The sequence below is a fragment of the Petaurus breviceps genome, unplaced genomic scaffold (genome assembly GCF_028583685.1).
Source record: "Petaurus breviceps papuanus isolate PSGF00001 unplaced genomic scaffold, PetGlider_PUasm1.0 90895, whole genome shotgun sequence".
NCBI lineage: Eukaryota > Metazoa > Chordata > Mammalia > Diprotodontia > Petauridae > Petaurus > Petaurus breviceps.
The window spans coordinates 29,602,920-29,612,593 of NW_027187372.1; positions in this window are offsets into that span (position 1 = coordinate 29,602,920).

Genomic DNA, 9,674 nt, shown 5'->3' on the forward strand with positions numbered 1-9,674 from the left:
TTTGAATTCTGTCTATCTGTTTCCAACATGTTTCTTCTAACAACATATTGCTGGATTCCACTTTTTATCCATGCTGCTCTCTCCTCGGTTTTATAGGTGAGTTCTTCCCATTAACTTTCACTGTTCTAATTATTGTGTACTTCCCTCTGTCATATATTCTTATGGGTTTTTTTTTTTTACTTTTTTCCCTCCTTATTCCCTCTTTATAAAGCAGGAGAGGAGGAATAGAAGGAATACGATCAGCACTAGTCATCTATAATTGAAGTGCTCTGTTCTGATAGGTCTGAGTTGGGATCTGACTTCAGGAGTGGCCACTGGCTTGTGAACCTCCCTTTTCAAAACACTGGCTGACTTCAGGTTTATTTGTTGGAATTTATACTGCCTCCCCTCCTATCCTTACCTCTACTAGCTTAGAAACAGAGTTCTTACTGGTTTCCCTAGCATGTCCTCCTGACCTCTTTAGTTTCTGAGTTTACCCAAGTTGGAATTGGCTTCAAAAGCATGACTTCTCTGCTAGACTCTACCTTCTTCAGGATATCTTTTTGTGCATTTCTAGATGAGATAGGGGACCTTATTTCTGTTTCCTTCTCAGATTTCTTTATCTGGGACCACCTTCAGATGTTTTCTGGGGTTTCTGTGGGAGAGCTGGTCTTTTTTATGATATTTCAGGTTGTCATCTTAACTGGAAGTCTCTTACTCTTCCATTATAAAACATGGAACTCTCTTTTTTAGCACCTCATTTATATTATGCTGTTAGAACAATTTCAGTCACTCTGTTTATGTCAAACGCCTCCAAATCATCTCAACCCTGGGTTTCATATTCTTTTGGTGCTTTAAAGATCCAGGAGGAAAGCCCAGCTATCATCTGAAGTGGTAGCTACTTCAGACAGAAATTACATATAAATTTTATGAAATTAATCTATGTGACTATCAAGGGCATCTTTGATGAAGGTTAATAGAAAGGAACAAGAGAATAGGCAATGAAATATATTTCCTTCCTCTTGGCAGAGAGGCAGGTGTCTTCCAGGGGCAGAATGTTACCCATATTGTTTAACTTGGTAACTGTAGTGGTTGCTTTTTCTTAGCTGTTTTTCTTTGAGAGTTTAATTCCAGAGGGAAAGGGACAAGGAGTGGATGTTATATGCAGAAATGACCATGAGGCAAAAACAAAAAAAGCATTAATAAATTGCATTAGATAGCAAACAGGGGACAAGTGGGCATCACATGGCAGACCTCATATTGACCATTATAAAACTGAATGAGAAAATGTAGAGCATACAAGCTCTCACTGTGCTTATCTTTTATTGACCATTTAAAAAAAATAAAATAAAACTTTTAGTTTAGTAGAGCAAAATGTCTCCTGAAAAGCTATTCTCCATTTTTGACATGTGTCAAAATTATACAAGACTCCTTTAAAGACAAGACCCTTAATCTTATTCAACAATGTCATCAATATCAATCAGGTCATAAAACAAGTGTTTTGAGGGTATTGTCCAATGCTCTCCATATTCAGCAACTCTTGATTCTCTTGAGACTTTTGAATAATCTCCAAATCTTTGTCCTTCTTTCATGTCTTCTTCCTGAAATCCAATTCAAAAAGCACTTAAGTGCAAAACTTATACAAAATTACAATGGTTGGTGCTGAGGATTCAGAGACAAAACAAAGCAGTCCTTGTCCTCAAGGAGTTTATATTTTATTGGAACAAATTTTCCAGCATTTTTCTTTCTGTGTCTACATTTTACCATGTATTAACTTGATTTAGATACTCTGATCAATTTTCCCAGCAAAATTTTCTAGTCCTTAATTCTCCATGGGAGTCATAGGCTACAAAATTTACAAAGCAATGTGATTCCTTTGTCTATGAATATTGCATAATGAGATCACGCTGTAAGAGGATCATATGTTTAGAGTTGTTAGAGACCTTATTTTACAGATATGGAAATTGAGACTCAGAGAGGTTAAAGGATTTGCCCAAGGTAACACAGATAGTGGGTGACAAAGGCAAGATGACCAATTGTCCTGTGAAATAATTTTTGTTGCTTTTTGGTGAATAATTGATCAATAAGCACTTATTAAGAACCTGCTATATACCTAGAACTGTGCTAAACCCTGAGGAGACAAAGATGAATGTGAAATGGACTCTGTCCTCAAAGAGCTCCCATTTTATCAGTAATTTGACCCACTTTCCTACTTTATTTGACTCACAAAGGATGAACTCTGAGTCATCCTCCATTTGGCTGCACCTTTTTGTCTTCTGGTTTTATTAGTAGTGTCAATATACATGGGATGAATACCTAGCAGTGTTAGTTAGCTCTTTGTTGGACCAAAGGTTTTACTTTTAGACACACCAATAAGTTAGAATTTTAGACATCCTAAAGACTATGAGATTCTTAGCAATCCTGACATTTCTTTATGCTATTGTGGAGCAAGACATGGCAGGCAGAGACATAAATTCATGCTAGATGAGACTTCACCAGCTGAGGCATAGCATTCAGAACCGGGATAATGATTACCCTATTATACTTAGCCCTGATAAGACCATATATGGAATATTATGTTTATTTCTGGGCACCACATTTTAGGAAGGACATTCACAACCTAGGTGGCATCTAGTAGAAGGCAACCAGGACAGTGGGAGTCTGGAGAACACAGGACAAAAAATTTAATTGAAGAAACTGGAGGTTTTAGGGGCAGCTAGTTGGCGCAATGAACAGAGCACCAGTCCTGGAGTCAGGGAGGACCCGAGTTCAAATGCGGCCTCAGACACTTGACACACTTACTAGATGTGTGACCTTGGGCAAGTCACTTAACCCCAACTGCTCTCCAAAAAGCAAAAAAGAAAGAGAAACTGGAGGTTTTTAGCCTAGAAAAGAGAAGACATGTGGGTCATAGAAAGATAGAGCATTTATTAAGCACTTAATATGTTCTAGGCACTGTGCCAAGTGCTAGGGATTCAAATGGAAATAAGATAATCCTTGCCTTCGAGTAACTTACATTCTAGTGCAAGGGAGTACTAGAAAAGAGAGGAAAGGAATGGGAAAACCATCTCACACTAAAGGGTCATGTGGAAGAAAAATTCTATTTGTTCTTGGTCTTAGTGAGTGAAACTAGAAAGTGAAAGTGCAGAGCAGTAGATTTCAGCTTGCTTCAACATTCAAACAAACTTTTATTAAGTATATACTCTGTGTACTAAGTACTTGCAAAGGGGTAAAAAAGCATTCCTTATTCTCTAGGAGCTTACATTCTTGGTTGGTTGTCGTCCTTCATTCTCAAAGAAGACCAAAATGACATTACTATGTTACAGTCAAGGTACAGTGTGTTCGACTATGGTTGATCAGACCAGTACAAACTCAGGATGTTCTGCCACAGGTCAGGCACAAATAGTCCATGTGAATGTCTGGGGTGAATTCTCTAAATTTGCACATTTTGGGATTCATTAGAGCTACTTCAATTCTGCTTTGCTCATGCTTCTCTGATGAGGGCATGGCATGCTGAACCATCTTGAGCCACTGGCTCCCATGGCACACAATCAATTCCAAAGTTCCTAAGAGAGACCTTGAGAGCGTCCTTGTATCTCTTTTTCTAAGCACCACATGAGCTCTTGCCCTGTATGAGTTCTCCATGGAGACAATATATACATTGACAGATATATACAAGATAATCGCAGAGGGGAAGACATTGGCAGAATGTAGATTCTGAGGTAACTCAACACAAGTCAGAGATTTTTTTTAAACAATAGCTGGCTTTTATATAGTGCTATAAAGTTTTTAAAAGTGTTTTACATTCATTATCTCATAATACTCCTGTTTAGTAACCTTTCAATTTCAATATCCTGGGACAACCATTCACTTACTTTATGGAGTAGTTGTGAGGAACTAACCACATGATCAAAGCATCATAGAATCATAGATGTAGACCTGGAAAGTCCTACAGAGGCCATCTGCAAGCCAGAGATTTTAAGAGATGGAGGTGAAGATGAGAACACAGGTACGGGGGGCAGCCCATAGTCCGTAGCAAAGACAAGGAGATATGTGATCTAGAAAATAGGGCAGTAGGACTGGATTGTAAAGGGAGTGGAGGGGAACAATGAATGTGAAAGAAGATCAATGTAGAAGGGGTCAGATTTCTGAGAACGTTAAGTGCCGAAGACAGGAGTTTGTATTTGATCTTGGAAATAATGATAAGTCACTGGAGTTTATTGAGTGTAAAGAGAGGGGTGACATGGTTAGACCTATGCACAAGGGTGTGCTGGTAAATGTTTAACAACCAGCTCTCTCTCTCAAAAAAACAAAACCAAACCCAAACCTGTATGTGTTGGACATACTTTTAAATTTCATTTGTATTATTAACATTTTTTCCCATCACTTTCTTAAGTCTAGTCAATCAACAAAACAATAAATCAAGCCTCAATTTGTAGCTGTGCCAATCTCTAAAGTATTTATGAGTATTTATACTCATATGGAAAATTTAACAATCTGAAGACTGATTCAAACTGGTTCCAGTACACTCCTAACTAACTACGCTTTGGAACAAATCATTTTGGTAGTTGTGTGCAAGAGGGATTGGAGTAGATGAAAATCTGAGGCAGAGAGACCACCTAGGAGTCTATTACAATAGTTCAGGTAAGAGGTGATAAAGTCCTAAACTGGGGTGATGACTGTATGAATGCAGAGAAGAAGATACAAGAAGCATTAAGGAAAAAGAAATGACAAAATCTGGCAATTGATTGGATAAGAGTAAAGAGCTGAAGATGACAGTGAGATTGTTTACTTAATAAGTGGGAGGATGGTGGTGTCCTTGATAGAAATAAGGATGGTCAAAACAGGGGAGGGTTTCGGGAGAATAAGCTGCTTCTGGACATGTTTAGTTTGAGACATCTATGGGATAGTGAGTTGAAATATCCAATAGGCAGGACTGTAGATGAGGGGAGAGAATAGAGTACACAGTATATAAAGCTCTGAAAAATATGTGAAGAGATATTAATTGAACCCATGGGAGCTGGCAAGCTCACCAAGTGAGAGAGCATAGAGAGAGAAAAGAGAAGAAGCTTTGGAAGAGGGCCTTGGAGGATGCCCACAGTTGGGGGCATGAACTGGATGGAAACTGAGGAGCCTTTACATATATGTTGTTGTTCAGTCATTTTCAGTCATGTATGACTCCTCATGAACCCATTTGGGGTTTTCTTGGCAAAGCAATTGGAGGGGTTTTACATTTTCTTCTCCAACTCATTTGACAGATAAGAAAACTGAAGCAAACAGTTAAGTGACTTGCCCAGGGTTACACAGCTAGGAAGTGTCTGAGGCCAAATTTGACTCAGTAAGATGAGTCTTCCTCACCCCAGGTCCAGCACTCTATCCTCTGTACCACCTAGCTGCCATCAGACATACAGTTGGGAGGAAAATGAAGAGAGAACTGTATCATGATGTGAGAGAAAATTGCCTAACAATTAGAACAGTACAAAAGTTCAAAACAGTATAAAGGTTCATTACAAAATGTCATAACAATTAGAGCAGTACAAAAGTGGAATGTGCTATTTCAGAAGTTAACGGGCAACTAATTCATGCAATAGATGGATTTGGAGTCAAAACAATTCACATTCAAATTCAGGCTTAAACATTTACTTGCTGTGTCACCCTGGGCAAGTCATTTAATGTCTATCTCTTTCAATTTCCTCAAATGTAAAATGGGGAGAGTAATAGTACCTACCTCCCAGTGTTGTTGTGATGATCAAATGAAATAGCAATTGCAAAGTGCTTAGCATGGTGTCTGACATATATATAGTAGATGCTTAATGTTAGCTATTATTATCGTTACTGATGATGATAATGATAGCATCTACTTCACAAGGGTTCTAAAGAGTTTAACATAATACCAGGCACATAATAAGTGTCTAATAAATGCTTATCCCCCTTCTCCACCCCACTGCCTTCCTCACTGGAGATCTCCAAGTAGAAGACACACTACCATTTGTCAATAGCATTGTAGAGGGAATCCTTTCCTAGCTATGGGTTATACTAGATGACTTCTAAAGCATGTTCCCCTGAAGTCCTATGATTCTGTGATCTTGAACATAGAATCTTTCTCTTGAACAACAAAGGGTAACATCATTTGAAATGGATCTTCAATTCAATTCCACAAATATTTATTAGTACCTACTATGTGTAAAACACTGTGGTAGGTGCTGGGGATAAAAAGACAAAAGTGAAATACCCTCTACCCTCAAGGAGCTTATATTCAACTTCGTTTATAATTAAATGAGGCTGGGGGGGAGGGGGGAAGGTACTTTTATTTTTCAGGGGATAGACCCTATTGGACAAGGAATTCTAACTAATGCATGGTACAATAAAGAATTCTCCTCCAACTTTGGAGAAGATAGAAGAAACTCTTACTTGTTAAGTTGGTAAGATGTCTCCAAAGCATCGCTATGATGCTTATGACAAGACCTCTGTCAATGAAAAGAATCTTGGTTGAGGAAGAATCTACTGATTCTTTCCTTTGAGGCAAAAGGACATGTATAAGAAAACATATAGTAGTAGTAGTAGTAGTAGTAGTAGTAGTAGTAGTAGTAGTAGTAGTAGTAGTAGTAGTAGTAGTAAGCATTTATATAACACCTATGCTGTGCCGGGAACATATTGCAGATTATATGTGTTTTGCTAGTCTATTGGTCTTCTGAATTCACAGACAGCATATATCTTGATGATGCTTTTGTGATATAGTGGGAAGAGAATTGGACTTGGAGTAAAGAGAAATATAGATTCAAATCCCACCTTTGACCCTTAGTAGCTGTGTGGCTATGATCAAGTCACTTAACCTTTCTGAGTCTCAATTTTCTCACTTGTAAAGTTAAGAATACCAACAGTACCTATCTCTCAGGCTTATTTTGAATATGCCTGGTAAATCTTAAAATATAAAAAATCAGTTTTGCATTCTTGATGATTTTACATATCAAAATCCACAAATTTTTGAAATTATATGGGCTCTTAGATGACCATCTTCAGAAAGAATGCTTGGTTTACTTGGAAAATTAATTTTGCGACAAAATTTTGAGTATGTTATAGCTACACATCTCATTTTTGTAGTAAAGTCTTATGTAATTTGCATTAATTTAAATAGAATATGTGGGACTTCATGACTATGTATAAAATCTTCTTGTCATTGTAATCTTGAAGCTTGACAATATTTCATGATGAATTGAATTTAGGGTTTACCTCTTTTGTCATCTTTGACTCATAATCTTTGTTTTTTTATATTTTTCAGGAAAAATTTTTTTTGCACAATTTCCTGAAATATAATGGTCAGATTATATTTTCTTCACAGTTTTTAGGATGTCTGAATTCTTAAAATTTCTCTCTTTGTTCTATCTTCCTTATTTAACAATTTTGTTTGCATAAGTTCTGAGTCTATTTTCCACTTGCACTCTTCCCATTGCTTGTCTTTCACTTTTCTCTGTTGTTTCTTCTATTGTGTCTTCCAGTGATAGACTCTTGCTTTACATTGTGTGAGTTGCTTCATTGATTTTTTTTTTAAAGATATTTCTCTGCTGTTGAGTTCTGCCAGTATCTTGGTTTGAGATTTCTTGATCATATGAAGATCTTCATTTCTTCGCATGATATTTTTTGCTAAGTTAATTTTCTTCTTCATTTTCTTTTATATGCCCATTGTCCATTTTATTATGTCCTGAAAAAATGCCAATTGTATTTCTTGTACATATATTGATACTTTAGTGTATTTTTTTTCTGGCATTTTTGCCTCTGCTTTTCTTAATCCATAATATTTTGTCATCATTTTGGAACTCTTGCTTATTCATTTTTTAACTTTTTTTCCCCTTAAAAATCCTTTAAAGCTTTCTGGTAGTTTTTGCTTCTTTTGGTATTTCTGTTGCTCTTTTTGGAGATGATATTAAGGAGTTTATTCTTATGAAACCTAAATACTTGAATTTTATAGATTTTCAAGTGCTTTAATATACATTATTTCCTTTTATTTGCACTACCTTTTAAAGCAGGTAATCAAATCAAATGATACATGGAGCATTACATAAAAGTCAGCTACTTATTTTATTAGTCAAACATTACCATATTATTCTTGTTTTATATATCTAATTCCTCCTTTTATAGGAAACAATGAAATTATGGACCAGAGAAGTCACTTCAGGGGAAATTCATTCTGAATGTACATCTTAAAGTCTTTCCAATGAGTGAAATAATTTAGATGATAGAGCAGTTGTCATCTTTTCCTACCATGTTCCCTCCCTCTCCTCCAACACACACAAATTGCTTTGGGTGGCAACCAGAGGGACGTGGCTAAGCCTCTCTATTTGGGGTATGCTGTATCTGTATGAACCACCAGGTGGTGCCCTAAGCTCGAACTGTACTAGCTCACTTATATTGCACATGCATACATGCAGAGGTGGGACCTAGCCTTCTTTTCCTAATGCTTTCCTGGGTGGAAGTCTAGGGGTAAAGATTTTTGTTGTTGTTGTTTAATATGCAATTTCATCATGTAAAATTTTCCATTCTGAGGAAGTTCCTTCCAGAGATGCAAATAAGCAAGCAGTTGTTCTGCAATTGATAATCTAAGAGAGTTGCCTAGATATACATAAATCTCAATATACAGAAAAATATTAATAATAGGATTCTTTGTAATAGCCAAGAATGAGAAACAAAACAGATTACCAATGAATGGGAAATAACTAAACAAACTGCAGTATGCAATGCAACATAAGAGATGATGAATATGAAGAATAAAGAGAAGAATTTGAAGACTTACATGAACTGATGCAATGCAAAATGAAAAGATGTAGGAAAACAATATACATAGTAATTGCAAGGATGTAAATGAAAGAATAGCAATAAAATGAAACTAAAAACTGTATAATTATAATGAGCAAACTTGACCCAGATGAAAAGAGAAAAAATTCACCTCCTTCCCCTCTTAAGGATATGGAGTCTTTGCATTTGGATGATGTATTGATGATTTGCTAAAATTTTTCAGAAAAGCCTTGGTTATAAGAGATGACTCAATGAGGAAGGGATTTAGAGGGATGTGTTTGGAAATATGGAGTATTATAAAAACAAAAGGTGGGGGTAGCTAGGTGGCACAGTGAATAGAGGACCTGAGTTCAAATCCAACCTCAGACACTTGACAGTTACTAGCCATGTGGCCTTGGACAAGTCACTTAACACCAATTGCCCTTCCTTCCCCCCTTCAAAAAGCAAAAATTAAAAATAAAAACAAAAGGTACTGAAAATTAAGAAAAACACAAAGATAAGAGTTCCTAGACATCAAGAGATTAATTACACTCATTAGATTGTAGGCTCCTAGAGGACAGGGACTGTCTTTTGTATCCCTAGTGCTTGGCACAGTGCCTGGCATAAAGTAGGCACCTAGCAAATATTTATTGATTAATTGGTTAAAATGATTTGCCAAGGGTCATTTATCTACTACACCTTTAAAGGGAGACCTAATCCTTGATCTTACTAACCCTGGGGCTAGCTCTCTACTGATTATATCATTTTTCCTTTAATAGGATTATAGCTATTTCAATAAAAATTATTCATGATCTGCATGATGCTTTTTCTCTCCCACTCTGCAAGATACTAATCCTTTGATTTCCCTAATCTTCTATATGAGCAATTTCCAAAAGTTATTCACATTAGATTAAATATAATCTTTA